General features: G+C 37.5%; 1 protein-coding gene across 2 annotated transcripts in view; it reads left to right on the forward strand.

Moving 5' to 3' along the window:
• GNGT1 (G protein subunit gamma transducin 1) overlaps nucleotides 1-20,810 on the forward strand; it is a 312,220-nt gene that overhangs the window by 38,391 nt on the left and 253,019 nt on the right. The gene's annotated exons all lie outside the window — the stretch shown is intronic.

Raw genomic sequence — 20,810 nt, forward strand, 5'->3', positions numbered from 1 at the left:
GCGCCAGATGTGGGGTTCAGACCTTTTGCTCCTTAGTGAAAAGCTGGGGGTCTCCACATAAGGGTGGGGGAGGCGGGGATGGTGGTGTTGCGGCAAGACTGTCCTAGCCTTTCTTACCTGCTCAGATGTGGACCTTCTCTCCTTCGCTGGATGCTAGGAGTAGCTCTGCCAGGTTTTAGGGTTTTTTTTCCCCTTTAGAAGTTGTCCCATATGTAGCTGTGGACTTGGCTTGTCTCTGGGAGGAGGTGCATTCAGGATCCTTTTATGTCGCCATCTTGAATTTGAACCGGAAACTTGCAGTCTCTTAATTGAGGCCAGTATCTGCCTGAACCTTGAGTGTATACTGATAAAAATTATAACTTTATTTTTGCTTTTTCTGAATCTGTGACAGAAATGTTTTCTTCATTTCTGAACCAAATAGGATTAGGGAAAAGCTGTGACCAGCTGTAAGGAGAAATTCATTGTTTTGTGGGTTTTAAGTCCTAACTTCATCATCAGGACTTAAAATGATTGCATTATTAAAGGAGCCCATCACACCAACACCTTGAATCTTTCCCAAGAGATATAAGTTTCATAAGTGAAATCAATAAGCTGATGGGGTATGGCTCCATGCATAACATTTTAATAATTTTCCAAATCTTTCATTTGTGGGAATTACCGTCTATTGTTATCTCAGCCTCCAACTTGAAGAGTCAAGCAAGTGAAGGGCGAATTTTTCAAGAGATAGGACCACCCTAAGGGAACATTACATTCAACAATTGTTTCAGCAAAGTCCAGCATCTGTATCAAAAAAGAAGAACCCAAATGAATAGGTATTTATTTATTCTCTAGTCATAATAAACTACTTAGTAATTATGTTGATAAACATGTCAGTGAGAGCCAAGCATTATAGTACATTTGCAGGTTGAAGGCAAAGTGCCTTGAGATAACAGTTATAGTCTTTCAACAGTCTGGCATATAAGATGAAAGTAAATTCTGTAAATTAGTAATTGGCAAAAATACATTTGACTTTTTTTTTTTTAAATCTCACAGTGTTCCTCCAAAAATTTGTCTCAGTAGAATCATGTTGCCTTCATAGTTATAAGAATTTTGTTTGTTTGTTTCACTGTAAGTTGTGTTTTGAATTTATAGAGTGACTAAAAAGAATCTTCTTATTATCAGGATACATTTAAAAGCCTTTTCAGAAGGAACTTGTTTAAACCAGTGGAGTAAATTACCAGTACAACTATATATGACATGGATTTCCAGAGAATATTCAGAACATTCATATGAGATCAGGGAAGGGGAGAGGGGAAGTATTATGGAGTAATTTTTATTCAGATTTAGCTATTGCACCAGTTCCCCTAAGTTCAAAATATATTTTTGTTTTGCTCTAAAACTGAGCTTTACAAATTGAGTCTGTTTCATTGGTGGCATGTGGCAGGGTTTCAATAGAACCCAAAGAAGATACTTGATAAAGTGTTCATCTTTTTTTTTTTTTTGTCTTTTTTGCCATTTCTTGGGCCGCTCCTGCGGCATATGGAGGTTCCCAGGCTAGGGGTCTACTCTGAGCTGTAGCTGCCAGCCTACACCACAGCCACAGCAACGTGGGATCCGAGCTGCGTCTGCGACCTACACCACAGCTCACGGTAACGCCGGATCGTTAACCCACTGAGCAAGGGCAGGGATCGAACCCACAACCTCATGGTTCCTAGTCGGATTCGTTAACCACTGTGCCACGACAGGAACTCCGTGTTCATCTTCTAATGTCTGTTTCCAAAATGGTTTGGGGGTAAACATTTTAATAAAAAAATAATATAAATATAGATACATAATAACTGAAACACAAAATTCTCATACCTAAGGAGACCCACTTTGGGCTGGGTCATCAGAACCAACAAAGTGAATATATATATGTATATATTCTCTGCTATTTGTGTTAATTCCATCAAAAGGCTTTAGAAGTGATGTTCTAAGGAAAATATAAATTTAATGGAGAATTTGAGCAGATCCACTCCTGTGATCACTAAGGTTAATATTTAAAAGTCGTGGACAGCCTAGATACAAAGTATCAAAAAAGAAGAACCCAAATAAATAGGTATTTATTCATTCTCTAGTCATAATAAACTACTTAGTAACTGTTTCTATAACTTTATTCCTCCTGCATATGGTGCAGTCATCATCTCCAAGTTCTGAGATGTGCCCCATTTTATCAGGAAAGTAATTTCAGGAAATATAGATCTATGCCGAGGCACTAAAAATCAAATCCGTTTTATTGTCAGTGCTGACTTGACCTTGGCTCCTTAGTTCTAGTACATGGGCTTCTGCTTTGTTCTTGGATTTTAAACCATATTTATGACAAGTTCTTATTTTATTTCTAATTGCTTGAGTGCTTTTATTTAAAGTCTTCCTTGTTTCTCAGCTCTGGAAAGGTAGGGTCCATGTATTTGTTTGTAATTACCCATCTCCAGGCCTTTTCTCTCTGCTGCCTCATCCTCTCTTTCTTTGTTTCCATGAATGTTTATTTTGCTGTTGCAGAACCTATCACTATCTTCTATCAGGAATAGATTCCTGTATATACCTATGTCTATATCTATATATCTATATGGCATGTTTTAAATAAACTTTGTCTTTTTAAATTAATTGTCACATAATATATAATAATATTCCTTATTATAGAAGGCAAGCATGGTCAAATTCTTTATAAAACTACCTTCCTCTGAGTTAAATACATGCAAAGAGTCCTGAGGAAGTTCTAAGCAGTTTTTTCTTTCAGGTTCAAATGTCATGTCCAACACATACAGTGTCCACAGGGTGATGGCTATTCAAAACTGTGTTGGTTCTCTCACACATTCAACTTGTCTCCATGCTTTTGTCTTCTGGCATTAATTCTTAGTTCTATACTTTCCTCACCACCCTTTAGTTCTGTCAGCCCCTAGAGCCTTCTGTGTGTTTAAATTTTTTGGTTCCTCCTGAAAAGTCTATCTTCAAGCCTGGGTTATTAGTCATCCTCAGTCACTTCTAATTCTGGCATTGGATAGGGAGTGGGAGAGAGATTTTTCAGGTCTTGATAATGCAGGGAGAAGGAGCAGAAGCCTCCCTAATCACATTATTGCAAAGTGAAGAATCTGAAAGACTAGTTAGAAGTTTTCCTTCACTATTGCAAATAAGCGTTGTCATTTATTTATTTATTTTGTTGATCAATTAACGTTCTGGTGATATAGCATTAAAAATAAATATCTTTCCTTAAGGGACTATTTTCTTCCTTTACTTTTTGCTTGATTCTTATCTTACAAAACTTTTCAGATGGCAACTGCTTCTCTAGATACAACTTTTTACCTGTTGCCATATTTAACAGATCCTTTGCTGGGCTTCATTTCCCTGTAGATAGGTTTCTACCCATCCCCATTTCTGCCATTGGTGCTAGCCCTGTTCTAATGGTGGAATTTTTTGTATATGGTTCTTTAAGTTCTCCTACAACATTTAATAATTTGGATAAAGATAAGTTCTTGAGACAAGAGAATGAGAATATTAAAAATAACCTTGATTTAGGAACCTAGTGCATGGAAAAACAGAACCAAAACTTGTTTCCTTATAAACCAAACTTGAACTCTTTGGTGACAGTAGTGGACAGCAGGTGTCTGCCATATCTTCTGGTGATGCAACTTGCATTTCTTGGAAATTCTTTTGCTGTGATTAAGTGAGGATGGCCATGGGGAAACAGAACATTGCACAGGCCAGGCAAGTTAGAGTAACCTATATCCTTGGACCCTTGGATTGTTCAGTGATAAACATGTGACCTCTATGCTGATCAGATCCTCTTAGAGTTTTTGCTTATTTTCTTTTTTCTTCAGCTAGAGGTGTCAGGGAAGGCTCTAAAAACCAAAAAGCCATTAGCCTATAAGAGTGGGATATAGGGTTACCACTGACCATCTTATTTAGTCTGAAAAAGCCAAAGAGAAAGCCAAGAGAGATGGAAGATTTTAAGAGGTGGCCAAAGAGGCAGTATTCTCTATCTAGCAATGCTTGAAACCTCAGGACTTTCCTTGCTACATTTCCAAACTTCCCAATCATATGAGTTAATACATAAACTCCTTTTCTTCCCAAGCTACCTCGAGTGGGTTTCCTACTCCTGGCAATCTAATGAGTCAAATTTGATATTCTAACACACAGGTTGAACCATTTATAGTGTTATTTTCCATCTGAAACCTGGGAGTTGTTTTGATTCAGATAAAGGAGTAATATAAGAGACATGGATTTGTATCTGAATTAGGTACATACATACATATTCAACATAGCAACAAGGCGAAGAAAGAAATAATTTTTCAAGACACTCATACCACAACCACAAAAAGGTATTTCTATATGCATTTTCTTAGTGACTCCATTTATTACACAGTCAGGGAAATGGGAGAATTAACTTCATTTAGTGGGGAAGACTGGGAGGTGAGACTCTTTCTAGGACTAGATAGTCAGATTTGAATGGTCAGGGAAGTAGAGAAGTATGAGGAAGAGAGAATGTGGAAGTTGGATATTTATAGTAAGAAATTCCAGACTATTAAATAGAAAAATAAAAACACTTTCATTGACCGTGATGACTTTCAATGTGTTCTATGTCCTATGCATACCACATATCTCTACTCCTTGCGACCAGCCTACAAGTATTAATAATTCTATTTTACAAGAAGCAACCTGAGGCTTAGAAAGTTGGTGAAGGCCATAGAGTTTAGGAATAGAAGTAGAGTTTGAACTCATATATTTTGAATTTTAAAATCCAAAGTTTTTCTTTTCTTGCTATACCAACCTACTGCCTCGAAACAGGGACATCAAAGAGTGCAGTGACTGTCAATACATGGACTTCATCAGGTTCTGGCAGACTCTCTTGGGCTGGGCAGCAGAATCACTGACATGGCAATCCTACTCTTGGATATCTCCTTCAATTAAAAGAGTATGTCTGCTGAAAGGTGATCAGCAAAGTTTCACAATTTAGGCTCCCTGGTTTCAAATTATGCTAGTTGTGACAACTTGGACAAGCTATTTAACCTCCTTGTGTTTCAGATTCCCTTTTTAAAATGGATTATTATTAATATATACCTCTTATGATTTCTGTGAGAATAAAATATGTTAATGTTTTTAAAGCTCTTTAAGAGCACTGGGTGCATAATAAGCATTGCATAAATGTTTACTAAATAAAATAAAAGCCAGAAGGTATAAGTGTTGTGGTTTAACATTAGTTTTGTACATTTTTATCTTTGAATTGTTTCCTCCAATTCAGGATTTCTCACTAATTTTTTTTGATGTTGGAAGTATGTAGTAATTTATTTTTGTGGGCACTATTTTATTTGGGGCTGGATGTAAAGGCTCACCTGTGCATTGCAGGATGTAGAGCAGCACCCCTGGCCTCTACCCACTAGATGTCAGTAGCACCTCCCCCATTGTGACAACTAAAATTCCCTCCAGACATTGACAGATTTCCCAATGACGAGTGGCAAAATTGTCTCCTTTGAGAATCATTGCTCTAGATATAAGAATTAATAGCTATAAATCTTGGATTTATATAAAATCATTAGTAATTATAAAGTGGAGCCACAGACTACCTGTCAACTCCTATAGACGTTTCAAGTCAAAACGCAGAAACTTGTTAGAAAAGTCCTTGAAGAAATGAGATGTTGTCACCAGTTTGCTCTAAAAGCCTACTTAATTTCATCACTCTTTTCTAAGCATCACTATTTCTCTATTCAGTATAGTATACTCTGGTCTTTCCATTTCTTTGTGTATTTCCCCTCTGTGCCCCTCTCTGTGTAGCAACGCCGCGTGTCTACCAGCAGGTGGTATCCATGAATAATGGGATCTACAGCCTTTCCTTTGCAGGCATGCTCAGATTGCCTCTCCCATGTCGCTGCGACGAGGCTTAGATGCCGAGAGTTCCGTAAGGATATTGTACTTCTTTTCTCCAACTTGGAGGAAAAAAAGTTTTCAAAAATAATTTTGCTCTTCCTTATGGTAAAGACTGCTTGCTACACTTTACAGAATATCAGATATTATGTATGTATATACCTCTACGATATGAATTGGATGGCATTACTTGTTAGCAGAATATTAGATATTGGATATTTAGAATTCTTCTGCTTTGGGAACTCAAATTGTGTTTTCAATCTCCTTAGCTGACCACAGATGATTGCTTCCACAATTCCATGTGTCAATATGGGGGCTGGCTTAAAGAGATAATAAGAGAAGGCTGAGTAATATTTTTACCTACTGCATTTTAAATGTCCATGAAAGCATACACTGCCTTTATTTATATTTCACAGGCATACTGTCGAAGCATTCCAATTCTAGTAATGAATTATAATCATATAGAATGAATCAACATTTTCATATGCCACAGGGTATTAAAGGCATCCATTTATTATAAAGATTTCAAATTTCAGGAAGATGTATATTAGATAATAATATAGTTTGTTATAAAATTTCAGCATATTACATTCTTGTTCTTTCTCACGCAACAGTCTATCAGATCTGCCTTCTCTGGATTTAAATTCTGAATTTTTTTTGGGGGGGGGCAGGTGCTATTCCCATACATGTGGAAGTTCCTGGCCTGGGGATCGAACCTATGCCACCGCTGTGACCCAAGCCACAGCAGTGAAAATGTGAGATCCTTAACCTGCTAGACCACTGGGGAACTCCTAAGTTCTGATTCTCAATTCAGCATGGGGAAGCTAAATTCCCTTTATTGTATTGCCTAAGTAGGTCAGAACTGCTCTTTGGAAAATAGGTACAGGAAACCTTCAGAAATGATGTTGTCATTTCTGAGCCAAAATGGCAGAATTAAAAACAATTTCCAGGAAGTAAAGTGAGGATTAATAATCAAAGAAAAGTTGAAGGGTGGGATTCTAAATTAATTTAATTCATCTGCCACTTTGGAAGGATTTTGTGGTTTCACTTTCCTTGGGCCACTTCTACACTGGTTATAGAACCAGGTGAACCAATCATTTTCTCCAGCTTCGCAATCTATATCTGACCTTGTATTCCAATCAGTATTGAAGTGATCAGTATTGATCTTGCAGAGAGCTAAAATGACTGGTTCAACTGTACCTTGGTTTGATTAATTGTTAGGTATAGGTCTAGTGTTAGAGTTCTTTTCCTCATGAAATTATGATCAAACAAATGACCCCCAATAGAACTTTGACAGTTTAGTAATAATAGATTATCCTCAATTAGTACAATAAAGTGAGACTTTATTAACTAATATGCACCAGGTAATTTAATTCCATTTAGTTCCATTTAAAAATTATTAGAAGTTTAGAAAATACTTTTTCATATTTCAAGATTTTTTTACATTATGAAAATTTTGATCCATCTGTCTATCATCATTCATCCTTCAGCCATAACATTTTGTCATATATATATTTATTTTTAAAAAAATCACTGCTGGAAATCCCTGCGTGTATCATCCTGATCTCATTCCTATTTATTCTTCTCCAGTCTTTCTCCAGAATTTAGTGTTTATCTTCCCACATAAATTTTTACTTCATATGTTGTTATGATGCCTATTTCATATAAATATGGTCTCATACTTAGTGTTTGCTCTAACAACTTGCTTTTTAATCAAATTAAATTTTTTGAGATTCATCCATGTTGATACCACTCTTACATAGATGAATAGAGTGCAGTTTATTTATCCATCATTGAATTGAAGGATATTTCGATTGTTAACAGCCTGACTCTATGCTGCAGTGAGGATTTGTGTACGTCTCCTTGTGTACATGTGTGAAAGAGTCTCTAACAGGGAATTGCTAGAGTATAGAAAATGCATTTTCAAATTTGTCATATATCTCCCAATTATTCTTAAATTTATACATTCTCCAGTGATGTATGTGATTTCTTACTATTCCACAATACCATCAGCACTTGGCATTATTAAACTTCACTTTTATTTACTTTTTTTTTGCCAATTGGGGGTTGGAAATTTTATCTTACTATGGTTTTATGTTGCATTTATCTGATCACTGGCCTATTTCTTGTCCTATGTTTACTTGCTACTGAGTTTTGCGTGTTTAGATCCTTTGCTATTTTTTCTCTTAGGTTGTTTGATTTTGTTCTTATTGATTTATAGAATCACACTCTCGCTCCTACCTTAACACCTGCCCCTATCTTCCAGTCTTATTTTGTTATTGTAACATCAAGTTTCCTTTTTTTGTTATTTTAAAAACAATTATAGTTAAATTTTATTTTCCCATCACTAAAAATGGTTGCTTTTCTTCAGTATTAAATAAATAGTACGTCTCTAAAATAGTCAACTGATACATGCAAATATAAGAAAGTTAAGATCTGAAATCTCACCATCCTTAGATAATTACCACTGACATTTTAGTTTATCTTTTAATGCATGTTTTGTGCATCCATCCACATCCCAGACATATAATTTTATATGTAATCGAATCATATAACTTTCTCATTCTTCCTTATTACCTCCATTTCCACCTTCCATCATTCTAAGTAAGGCATGTTAATAACCTTGATCTTCAAGTCAGCAATGACATATCAAACCCTCCTCATACTTTGAAAAATATGACTGTCTCTTCTGTGAACAGCTGAAGAAAATTCTTTACTTTTAAAAGCTTATGTGATTTGGTCAGATTCCCCTCAATAATTTTTTTATCTTAAGGGCAATTCTGCCTATACCATAACTAACACTAGAGTAAAATCTATCATATTCAAGGTCTCAGGAATTTTATAGGGCATATGTATGGAGGTGGTGGTGGTAATTCGTGGTGGATTTCTTTGAATTCTACTTACCTCTGACTACCCAAACTTCAAGCCTCTGCCAAATGCACAGTACATTTGTTCTCTTCCAAGGATTCTGTAGATCTTTCCCACCATAGAATCATTGCATTGGCTCAGTTGCACAATCTCAAAATCTAATTAGCTCAAAATCCAGACTCTCAACATTTAAGATATCTGAATCAAATGAGATCCCCGCATATAATCCATTAAGTGTGATTCCTGGGGCACAATCATCTTTGTGTGAACTTGTAAAGCTAAAGAGACAACTTATATGACCCCAACACCCAACACTCCGTACAGCCGTGGGACAAATATAGGCTAACAAATTACAGGTATTCTAAATTTAAAAAGGCAAAAATGGAAAGTAAAAAGGAATCATTGGTCTAACACAATTCTGAAATTTAGCCAGGCAAACTCTAGCCTGAGTTCCTTGATAAGGTTTCAAGTTGGGGATTATCCTTCAAGGCTCTCTCCTGTCGTCCCTGAGCTTTCTCTTATTTGCCTCTGGAGTGTCTTGGCTATGGTCTTTCTGCTTTGGGTTTTACCCTCGTACTCATATTTCCTTTTATATGAAAGGTAGCATGTATAGGTATCTGAGTAATCTTATCAAATTGCTTCCTTATAGTAGAAACTGGGCATCCAACAGTTTCTTTTCCTTTTGTATTTTCTCTGTTCCTTTAGCATTTTCTTATAAGCCTTAATCTATATATATATATTTTGTCTTCTTAGGGCCATAGCCATGGCATATGGAGGTTCCCAGGTTAGGGGTCTAATTGGAGCTATAGCTGCTGGTCTACACCATAGCCACAGCAACATGGGATCCGAGACATGTCTGTGACCTACACCACAGCACACGACAACACTGGATCCTTAACCCACTGAGTGGGGCCAGGGATCGAACCCACAACCTCATTGTTCCTAGTTGGGTTCGTTAACCCCTGAGCCACGATGGGAATGCCTAAGCCTTTATATTTTATATTTAATTTTGGCATTTAAAGTTGTTTTTTTTTTGTCTTTTTGTCTTTTGTTGTTGTTGTTGTTGCTATTTCTTGGGCCGCTCCCGCGGCATATGGAGGTTCCCAGGCTAGGGGTCTAATCGGAGCTGTAGCCACCGGCCTACGCCAGAGCCACAGCAACGCCAGATCCGAGCCGCGTCTGCAACCTACACCACAGCTCACGGCAACGCCGGATCGTTAACCCACTGAGCAAGGGCAGGGACCGAACCGGCAACCTCATGGTTCCTAGTCGGATTCGTTAACCACTGTGCCACGACGGGAACTCCGCATTTAAAGTTTTGAGGGAAATCAACTATACTTTGTTTTTTTTCTTTTTAATGATTTTTATCTTTTCCATTATAGTTGCTTTACACTGTTTTGTCAGTTTTCTATTGTACAGCAAAGTGACCTAGTCACAAATACATACATATATATATATATATACATATATACATATATATATATACATTCTTTTTCTCACATTATTCTCCACCATGCTCCATCACAAGTGACTAGAAATAATTCCCAGTGCTACACAGCAGGATCTCATGTAGGAGCACCCAGATACTCAACTATATTTTAATAAAAAATAAATTTTTGAGGAATATTGTTCTGTAGGTTTTTTTTTGATATCTTTGTTTAATTTTTGATATCACAGTAAGGCTCACTTCATAAAAAAAAGTTGGGGTGTATTTCTTTCTTTTCAGTTTTTTGAAAGATTATGTGTAAAATTGGCATTTCTTCCTTAATTTTTTAATTTGGAAGATCCAGGGCTAGGGGTCTAATTGAACCTGCAGCTACCAGCCTACACCACAGACACAGCAATGCCAGATCTGAGCTCTGGAACCTACCCTGCAGCTCTCAGTAATGCTGGATCCTTTAACTCACTGAGTTAGGGCCAGGGATCAAACCTGCATCCTCATGGGGACTAGTTGGGTTCTTAACCTGCTGAGCCATAGCAGGAACTCCTCCTCCTTAAATATTTTGTATAATTCACCAGTGAAGCTGGTTTTCTTCATGAGAAGGTTTACACACATGGATTCCGTTTCTTTAATAGGTATAGGTTACATTTATTCAGGTTATATATTTTTACTTGAGTAAGCTTTTATAATTTGTCTCTTTCAAAGGTTTTGTTCATTTAATCCAAGTGCTTTACTTTATCGATGTACGTTCACAATGTTTATAATATCTATAGTGATTTTCTTGCATTCGTACCTGGTACTGATAATGTGCATTTTCCTTATCCTGACCTGCCTTACTAAAGGTCTTCAATATTTTTTTTGATGATTATTTTTAAATAGTTATTTCCCCAATACAATTTTTTTTCTACTGTATAGCATGGTGACCCAGTTACACATACACATTCTATTTTCTCACATTATCATGCTCCATCATAAGTGACTAGACATAGTTCCCAGTGCTACACAGCAGGATCCATGGTGCTGCAAAAGGCATTATTTTGTTCTTTTTTATGGCTGAGTAGTATTTCATTGTGTATATATATCATATCTTCCTAATCCAATCATCTGTCAATGGACATTTGAGTTGTTTCCATGTCTTGGCTATTGTGAATAGAGCTGCAATGAACATGTGGGTGCTTGTATCTTTTTTAAGGAAAGTTTCATCAAGATACATGCCCAAGAGTGGGATTGCTGGGTCATATAGTAGTTCTGTGTATAGTTTTCTAAGAACCTCCTTACTGTTGTCCCTAGTGGTTGTACCAATTGACATTCCCACCAACAGTGCAGGATTCCCTTTTCTCCACACCCTCTACAGCATTTGTTATTTGTGGACTTATTAATGCTGGCCATTCTGGTTGATGTGAGGTGGTATCTCGTGGTAGTTTTGATTTGCATTTCTCTAATAATCAGTGATATTTAACATTTTTCATGTGCTTGTTGGCACATCCTCTTTGAAAAAATGTCTATTCAGGTCTTTTGCCCATTTTTCAATTGGGTTGTTGGCTTTTTTGCTGTTGAGTTGTATAAGTTGCTTGTGTGTTATAGAGATTAAACCCTTGTCAGTTGCATCATTTGAAACTATTTTCTCCCATTCTGTAAGTTGTCTTTTTGTTTTCTTTTTTGTTTTCTTTGCTGTGCAAAAGCTTGTCAGTTCAATTAGGTCCCATTGGTTTATTTTTGCTTTTATTTCTGTTGCTTTGGGAGACTGTCCTGAGAAAATATTCATAAGGTTGATGTCAGAGAATGTTTTGCCTAAGTTCTCTTCCAGGAGTTTGATGGTGTCTTATCTTATATGTAAGTCTTTAAGCCGTTTTGAGTTTATTTTTGTGCATGGTGTGAGGGTGTGTTCTAGTTTCATTGATTTGCATGCAGCTGTCCAGGTTTCCCAGCAGTACTTGCTGAAAAGACTGTCTTTTTCACACTTTATGTTCTTGCCTCCTTTGTCAGAGATTAATTGGCCATAGGTGTCTGGGTTTATTTGTGGGTTCTTTATTCTGTTCCATTGGTCTGTCTGTCTGTTTTGGTACCAGTACCACACTGTCTTGATTACTGTGGCTTTGTAATAGTGCCTGAAATCTGGGAAAGTGATGCCTCCTGCTTGGTTTTTGTTCCTCAGAATTGCTTTGGCAATTCTGGGTCTTTTGTGGTTCCATCTAAATTTTTGGATTGGATGTTCTAGTTCTATGAAAAATGTCATGGGTAATTTGATAGGGATTGCATTGAATCTGTAGATTGCTTTGGGTAGTATGGCCATTTTTACAATATTAATTTTTCTAACCCAGGAGAATGGAATATCTTTCCAAATGTTTACATCTTCTTTAATTTCCTTGATTAATGTTTTGTAGTTCTTGGCATACAAGTCTTTCCCCTCCTTGGTTAGGTGTATTCCCAGGTATTTGATTTTTTTGAGGTGCAATTTTAAAAGGTATTGTATTGTTGTATTCCTTTTCTAATATTTCATTGTTAGTTTACAGAAATGCAACTGATTTCTGAATGTTATTCTTATATCCTGCTACTTTGCTGAATTTGTTGATCAGTTCAAGTAGTTTTTGGCTTGAGTCCTTAGGGTTTTCTGTGTATATAGTATCATGTCATCTGCATACAGCGACAGTTTTGCCTCTTCCTATTAGGATGCCTTTTATTCCTTTTGTTTGTCTAATTGCTGTGGCAAGGACTTCCAGTACTATGTTGAATAACAGTGGTGAGAGTGGACATCCTTGTCTTGTTCCAGATTTTAGTGGGAAGGCTTTCGCTTTTCTCCATTGAGTATTATATTTGCTGTGGGTTTGTCATAAATGGCTTTGATTATGTTAAAGTATGTCCCGTCTATACCCTTTGGTAAGAGGTTTTATCATAAACGGATGTTGGACTTTGTCAGATGCTTTCTCTGCATCTATTGAGATGATGATGTTGTTTTTGACTTTTCTTGTGTTAATGTGGTGTATAACGTCGATTGATTTGTATATGTTGAACCATCCTTGTGAACCTGGGATGAATCCCACCTGGTCATGGTGTATGATCTTTTTGATATGTTGTTGGATTTGGATGGCTAAGATTTTGTTGAGAGTTTTTGTGTCTATATTCATCAAAGAAATTGGCCTATAGTATTCTTTTTGGTGGTATCTTTGTCTGGTTTTGGAATGAGGGTGATGGTGGCCTCATAGAATGTCTTTGGGAGTGTTCCTTCTTCTTCAACCTTTTGAAAAAGTTTAAGGAAGATGGGTCTATAAGTTCTTCTTTATATGTTTGGTAGAATTCCCCTGTGAAGCCATCTGGTCCTGGACTTTTATTTGTAGGGAGTGTTTTTATGACATATTCAATTTCATTTCTAGTTATCGGTCTGTTCAGCTCATCTATTTCTTCTTGATTTAGTTTTGACAGGCTGTAAGTCTCTAGAAAGTTGTCCGTTTCTTCTAGGTTGTCAAATTTGTTGGCATACAATTGTTCATAGTATTCTCTCAAGGTTTTTGGTATTTCTGTAATATCCATTGTGACTTCTCCTTTTTTACATCTGATTTTGTTTATTTGGGTTTTTTCTCTCCTCTTTGTAGTGAGTCTAGCCAGAGGTTTGCCCATTTTGTTTACTTTTTCAAAGAACCAGCTCTTGGTTTTATTGATTTTTTTCTATTGTTTTTTGAATCTCTATTTTATTGATTTCCTCTCTGATCTTTATGATTTCCTTCCTTCTACTGACTTTAGGGGTTTTTTTTGTTGTTGTTGTTGTTGTTCTTTTTCTAATTCATTTAGGTGTTGGGTTAAGTTGTCGACTTGAGATTTTTCTTTTTTGAGGAAGTCCTGTATTGCTATGAATTTCCATCTGAGTGGCATCCCATAGATTTTGAGTGGATGTGTCTTCATTTGTCTCAAGGTATTTTTTAATTTCCTTTTTGATTTCCTCATTGACCCATTGATTTTTTTAGTAGCATTTTGTTTAGTCTCCATGTAGTCCGTTTTTTCTCATTTCTTTTCCTGTGGTTGATTTCTAGTTAGTTTCATGCCACTGTGGTCAGAGAAGATACTTGAAATAATTTCTATATTCTTAAATTTGTTGAGATTAGCTTTGTGCCCCAGTATGTGATCAGTTCTTGAGAGTGTTCCATGTGTACTTAAGAAGAATGTATATTCTGATTTTTTTGGATATAATGTCCTGAAAATGTCGATTAGGTCTAACTTTTCTTTTGTGTCCTTTAGGATCTCTGTTGCCTTATTGATTTTTCTATCTAGAGGATCTGTCTATTGTTGTGAGTGGGGTGTTAAATTCTCCTACTATGATTGTATTCCCATTGATTTCTCCTTTTATGTCTGTTAGTATTTGTTGTAGGTATCTGGATGCTCCTATATTAGGGGCATATATATTGGCAATTGTAATATCCTCTTCTTAAATGGATCCTTTAACCATTAAACAGTGTCCTTCTTTTTCTTTATGGCCTTCGTTTTATTTTATTTTTATTTTTTTTAAATTTTATTTATTTATTTATTTGTTTATTTTTGTCTTTTTTTTTTTTTTGCCATTTCTAGGGCCACTTCTGTGGCATATGGAGATTCCCAGGCTAGGGGTCTAATCGGAGCTGTAGCTGCCAGCCTACGCCAGAGCCACAACAGCGCAGGATCCGAGCCACGTCTGCGACCTATATCACAGCTCACGGCAATGCTGGATCGTTAACCCACTGAGCAAGGGCGGGGATCAAACCTGCAACCTCATGGTTCCTAGTCGGATTCGTTAACCACTGCGCCATGACGGGAACTCCTGGCCTTCGTTTTAAAGTCTATTTTGTCTGATATGAGTATTGCAACTCCTGCTTTCCTGTCTTGTCCATTGGCATGAAATAGCTTTACCCATCCCCTCACTTTCAGTCTATATGTGTCCTTTGCTCTAAGGTGAGTTTCTTGTAGGCAGCAGATTGAAGGTTTTTGCTTTTTTATCCAATCTCTTGCCACTCTGTGTCTTTTGATTGGAGCATTTAGTCCATTGACATTTAAGGTGACTATTGATAGATATGTATTTATTGCCATTTTAGACCTTGTTTTCCAGTTGATTCTATGTTTCTTTTCTTTTTTGAATTGGATGGTTTCCATTTATTTTATGCTTGAGTACTTTTATTTTCAGTTTTTATGAATTTAATGTTTGGTTTTGATTTGTGGTTGCCCTGTTTTTTAAGCATGTTAAGCCCTTCCTATATCTGCTTGCTTTTGCCTGACAGTCATATAGGCTCAGACACAACATTAAAAATAAAAAAAAAGAATCTATATTTTCTTACTTTCTTTCCCCACATTGTATGATTTTGATTTTTTTTTTTAAAACATCTTCATGTTTAGGTCTGTATGCTGGTTTATTTAAGTGATTGCTTTCCAATTGTGGTTTCCTCCATCCTAATTCTTCCTTTTCTCTCTTTTCTCTCTCTCTCTCTCTTTTTTTTTTTTTTAATTTAGAAAAGCCCTTTCAGTGTTTCTTTTAGAATGGGTTTAGTATTGCTGTACTCTTTTAGCTTTTGTTTGTTGGAGAAATTCTTTATTTCCCCTTCTAATTTAAATGATATTCTTGCTGGATAGAGTATTCTAGGTTGCAGTTTTTTTCCTTTCAGCACTTTAAATATATCTTGCCACTCCCTTCTGACCTATAGTGTTTCTGTAGAGAAATCAGCTGATAGCCTTATGGGGGTTCTCTTATAATTAATACTTTGCTTTTCTCTTGCTGCCTTTATAATCCTCTCTTTAACTTTGGCTGTTTTTATTATAATATGTCTTGGTGTGGGCCTGTTTGGGTTCAGTTTGTTTGGGGCCCTCTGTGCTCCCTGTATCTTGATATCAGTATGCTTTAGATTTGGAAAGTTTTCAGCCATAATTTCTTCAAATATATTTTCAATCCCCTTTTCTTCTTTTCCTTTTGGAGTTGCTATTATGCATAGATTAGCCCGCTTTATATTATCCCATAAGTCTCTTATATTGCATTCATGTTGTTTCATTTGGTTTTCTGTCTGCTGTCCTGATTGGGTGATTTCTATTATTTTATCTTCTGCATCAGTAATTTGTTCCTCTGCATTATTCATTCTGCTCTTTATTGCCTTAAGCTCAGTTTGTATCTCTGCAGATGAATTTTCTAGTTTTTCTTGGCTTCTCCTTATATTTTCTAGGTCCTTTCTAAAGGAATTTGCATTACTGTTAATATCCTCTCTTAATTCTTTCAATATTTTCAATACCTCCCTTTTGAACTCAATGTCTGTCAGACTGCAGAGGTCTGTTTCATTGTTGACTGCTTTAGGTGAATTCTCCTATTCCTTTAACTGGGAATGGTTTCTGTGCTTCTTCATTTTGCTTGTGTTTTTCTTTTTCCGTGAGCTTGGGGAAGCCAAACTGTAGTCTTGTAAGGCTACTTCTATGCAAGAATACCCCTTTGTATTTTTTGGGGTGGTTACGATTAATTTTTGGTGTGAGAGTTTGAATATTTACTGTCTCTTTCTTGTGTGTGAGCAGGCTGTTGTTCCCAGGGTGCTTAGTGTGTTTTCAGGGAGAAGGAGGCACTGGGTAGGGCCAGCAGTCAATGCCTGGTCGTTGGGCTCTAAATAGCAGCAAGGACCTGCAGGAAGGTGGAACAGGCTACTCCTAGTTACAGGGCCCTGGGAAGTGATAATAAGCTCTAGGCAGATCTTCAAGGTGACCAGAGCATTTGGCAGTAGCAACAGCAGGGTGCGTAAGTTCCCAGGAAAGTGAGAACAACAGCAGCTTGTGTTTGATTGCAGTGCCCTTCTCTGAGGTGATTGGAACCGCAGGTGGTGCCTGTTCAGGGACCCTTATTGGGAACAGTTCATGACCATCTCTAGAGTCACTGATAACTGCAGTGTTTTGCCTCTGCCACCTGTAGACCATGCAGGAAGCAACCCCTCTCACTTAGCCCACATATGAGGTGTTGTAGAGGGTGCTCCTAGTTGCAGGATCCTGGCAAGTGACAGAGATCAGGTGTGTGGGTACTGCCCTGAATGTTTGGCTGTGGCAGCAGCAGGGCAGGTGTGTTCCCAGGGGTGTGAGAGCATCAGCAATTGGTGTTCAGTCACAGTGCCATCCTCTGCAGTGCCTTTTAGGTGAATGGGGCTGCAAGTGATTTTTGTTTGGATATTTCCAATGGCAATGGGCCACGGCCACCTCTGGAATCAAAGATAACTATGGCGGTTTGCCCCTGCCACCTGCAGACCACGTAAGAAGCACCCTATCCCAGTTAGCCTGTGCAGGACGTGCTGCACCAGCTGCTCCTAGTTGTAGGGTCTTGGGAAGGGACAGTGACCGAGTGTGTGGGCATCACCCAGAGCGTTTGGCAGTGGCAGTTCCAGGGTAGGTGTGTTCCCAGGGGAATGAGAGCAACAGCATATGGTGCTTGGTTGCAATGCCCTGTTTTTTTCTTTTTTGCCAACCCCTGAGGTGACTGGGGTGGCTGGTGGAGCCCACTCACAGGCCCCCAGTGGTGGCAAGCCATGCCTCCCTCCGGCCTCTGAGACAACCGCCGCAGTCTGTCCCTGCCACATGTGGATCAGGCAGGAGGCACCATGTCACACTTAGCCTACTTTTGCCCTTAGCCCACCCAGTAGGTGACTGGCCACCAGTAGCCTGCACAAGAAGCACCTAATCTCCCCTAAATGGGCAAGAGGCTTCTTACCTCCCATAGGCTCTGCAGAGCCACCCCACCCTCGAAGCCCGTGGGCATGCGCACACTCTGGCGCAGGGAGTCTCCTATGGCAGACCACCCCTTCTCCTCTCCCTTCCCCAACAATGGTGCCTTGCCTCTCCTGTGGATCCAGGCCTTCTCCCACATTCCCTCTGCCATGGTGTTCCCTTCCTTAGGCTGTGGTGCACTGCTCCATAGTCCCTCATGCCAGCCCCAGTTCTTTCTCCCGGACTGACCTCCAGAGCCTGAGTCTCAGCTCCCAGCCCCTGCGCAAGTGTCTCAGGCTGTGGTGTCCGTGTTGGTGGTGCAGATGGTCTGTGCGGCTCTCATTCTGCTTTGCTGTTCTCCGTCCAGCTGCTGCGCTTTTCTCGGTGACTGAGGTCCTGCCGACTCAGCCAATCTTTCATCAATTAGGTGGCTTCCAAGGACGTGGGTTCCTTTTCTCCTTCACAGCTCCCTCTCGGGAATGCCTGTCCCGTCCTGATTCCTTTTCTCTTCTTTTCTTTTTTTCTACCCAGTTATGTCAGGAGTTTCTTGCCCTTTTTGGAGGTTTAAGTTCTTCTACCAGCATTCAATTGATGTTCTGTGCGAGTAGTTTTACATGTGGATGTTTTTTTGATGTGTTTGTGGGAAAAGGTATGCACGACCTCTTACTCCTCCACCATTTTGCTCCGCATCCTAGAGGTCTTCAATCTTATTGATATTTTTAAAGAATGAATTTTGATTTCATTGATTGTATTTATTGATGTTCTATTTTCAGTTTCATTGGTTTCTGCCTTTTATTTATTATTTCCTTCTTTCTGTCTGCTTTGAGTATAATTGGCTGTTCTTTTTTTAGTTTCTAGTGGATAAGACTGGATAATTGATTTAAGACTTTCTTTTCTTATATAAGCTTTTATTGACTAAAATTTCCTTGTACATACTTACTTTAGCTGCATCACAAAGACATTAATGTGCTGTGCTAATTTTATTATCAACGTTTCAAAATGTTTTCTAATTTTATTTGTGATTTCTTCTTTAATCCATGAGTTGTTTAAAAATAAGTCGTTTACTTTCCAGATATCTGGGGCTTTTCTATGTTTATTATATTTGGTGATTTGTAATTGAATTCATTTTTGGTCCGGGACATACTATATAAAATTTCAACCTTTTCAAATGTTTTTAAGATTTCTGGCCCATGATAAGGTCTATCTTTATGTACATTTTATGAGCACTTCAAAATAATATGTGTGTTCATTTGGTGACAGTGCTGTATAATTGGCAATTAGGTTAATGTGGTAATTTTCCTCCTAGTGTTACTGAGATATAATTGACATATAACATTGTGAATCTAAGGTCTATAACATAATGATCTGGTATACATATGTATTGTGAAATGATAACTATAATAAACTTAGTTAATATACCCATCTCCTCACACAGTTGCCGTTTAGGTTAATGCGGTTATTTGTGTCTTTCAATCTTCTATATCTTTGTTGATATATATTCACATTTTTACCATTTTTGGTTTTGGAAATTTCTTTTTGTAGATTCCAGTTGCTCTCTAGAGTATTTTCCTTTAGTATTTCTTTTTTTTTTTTTCCTTCAGTGTTTTTTGTAGTGCAGCTTTGTGAGCTATACATACTCTCTGTTTCTATGGAAATTTATTCCTTTCATCTGTGGAGTTTTCTTCCCTCGTTATAGAATAATTAGTTAACAACTTTTTTTCCTTCAGCCCCATGAATATGTCATTTTAAATATCTTCTGGCTTGGAGAGTTTGGGACAAGTTGTCTGTTATCTAATCATTGTTATTTTACATATACTGTGCCATTTTTCTCTGGCTGCTTTCAAGCTGTTCTCTTTCTCTTTGGCTTTCAACAGTTGAGTATGATGTTATAGAAGAGCTCCTACTTTTTATTTTACAATCTTGCTAGGAGGTGGTTGAGTTTCCTGGATCTGGCAGTAAGTGGAGAAAGCATCAATCTCACAAATCTAGCCCCATCCATATTGCTCTACCTTTCAATGGAGATTCCCTTTGTGGTCTGTTAGCTTTTCCTTGGGATCTACTCCATCATGCATAATGTAGTTATTAGCAGTGATTTGGGCAGTTTATTCTTTGAATTTTGGTTTTACTTTTCTTTGGTTCTTACACTGCCATGATTTCCCCTTTATACAAGCTTCTTTCCCAGGTCTTATCTCTGATTTCTGAAATTTAACCTAGTGAAACTTTGTATTCTCTTGTTTCATTTTTCTCACTATTTTCTTCCCATTGCCAAGTCCTTCTAGGACTCCTATTAATTTATAACATGTCTTTTCTTTACACATTCTATATTTCCTAAATCTTTTAAAATATTTTCTATGCCTAAGTCAATGTCTAGCTCCCAATTGGATAACTTTTATTTCAGCTGAATCTGTGTTTTAACTTTTCATTATGTTTTTAATTTTTGTTACTTTTTTCTGTTCTGTTTCATATTCTTGTTTTATATCATTAATTTACATATTTATTCTGTAGTCCTGATTCCATAGTTACAGTGTCTGATGGCTTTGGAGGGGAAAATCTCATCCCATTGCTGTTGTGACTTGCCTCTATGCAGGGCTCTCAGCTCCAACTGTCTTTTTTTTTTTTTTTTTTTTAATGATGCAAATACTTTTCCCCTCCTGAACTATGAGCTACAAGCCCCTTGCTGACAAAGCCCAGCATTGGTCCATTCTGTAAAAGAATATGAGTGCCTTTAAAAGAGATGCAATGTAGGACTTGTTTCCTCATTGGAACCACATGTAGAATCCTGGATAAATATAAAATACATGTTTTAAATTCTATTATTGGTAGTGACAGGTAATTTTGACCCAAACTAGATTAAATAGTCATACTTAAGTGGTTATTACTTTTAATCGGAGTTAAACAAAAGGAAGTGACAGTCTCATTTATAGTCAGAACAACAGAAAGGAAATTA

Source organism: Sus scrofa, chromosome 9 (assembly GCF_054392235.1).
Source record: "Sus scrofa isolate SSC_HxYL_T2T_F1_AM1 chromosome 9, Sscrofa_HxYL_maternal_Yorkshire_Landrace_v2.0, whole genome shotgun sequence".
NCBI classification, from domain to species: domain Eukaryota; kingdom Metazoa; phylum Chordata; class Mammalia; order Artiodactyla; family Suidae; genus Sus; species Sus scrofa.